At 39.8% G+C, this 872-nt stretch overlaps 1 pseudogene; it reads right to left on the bottom strand.

The window, feature by feature from the left end:
• Positions 1 to 341: 341 nt before the first annotated feature.
• LOC112917694 (thioredoxin pseudogene) lies at positions 342 to 659 on the bottom strand (annotated as a pseudogene).
• Between the last annotated feature and the right edge of the window lie 213 nt (positions 660 to 872).

The following is an 872-nucleotide window of genomic DNA, read 5'->3' as shown; positions in this document are numbered from 1 at the left end:
AAATAATTTGATAATCTCTAGAAAAATTGTATATGCATGTATCCTTTGACCCAGAAATTCCACATTTAGAAATAGATCCAAAAGACACACTGGCATGATTGTCAGTTTTATATGTCAACTTGGCTAGACTATAGTCCCCAGCTGTGAAAGTATTTTGTAGATGTCGTTAAAGTCCATAATCCACTTAGTTTTTTTTTAAAGGAGAGAATTAATATTTTATTTTCACTTATATTCAGATGGCAGTAGACAGTCTTCATACCTGACCTTTCCTTTTGTAAACAACAACAAAAAAAAATACAAGTTTTAAACAGCCAATGGCTGGTTGTTATCAAAAAACAAAATTAGATTAATTCATTCACGGTGGCTTCAAGTTTTTTCTTATTAGCTTCAGAAAATTCACCCACCCTCTGTCCCCTTTTTGGAAAACTGGAAAGTTGGCATCAATTTGACTTCACACTCTATGGCAACACCTTGCCTGTCATCCGTGTCAACTTCAAGGAACACCATGTTGGAATATTTCTCAGACAGGCAATGGGAAAAAAGGCTTGATCATTTTGTAAGACCCACACCACGTGGCTGAGAAGTTAACTACCACAAGTTTATCTTCTGTACTGTTCACCTCCCTGAAAAGCATACTTGTTCTCCATCTGCTTCACCATTTTGGTGGCTGGGGTCTGATGAGTGACTCATGAAGGTGGCTTCAAAAGGCAGGAGGGAGATGGCAGAGCTCACAGGTGAATTCTCTTTATAGCACCTGGGTGGCAAGGGGGGGTGGAGTGGGTTTCCACGCATGCATGTTTGAGCACCCTAGCCAGGCCCCGCCTCCTGGACCATAAAGTAAACTGCACCAGTTTACTTTAAGTAAGAAAAAT

Source organism: Vulpes vulpes, chromosome 15, assembly GCF_048418805.1.
Source record: "Vulpes vulpes isolate BD-2025 chromosome 15, VulVul3, whole genome shotgun sequence".
Classification (NCBI taxonomy): domain Eukaryota; kingdom Metazoa; phylum Chordata; class Mammalia; order Carnivora; family Canidae; genus Vulpes; species Vulpes vulpes.
Note: the sequence above shows the minus strand (reverse complement) of the source record. Positions and strands in the feature narration are given on the sequence as shown.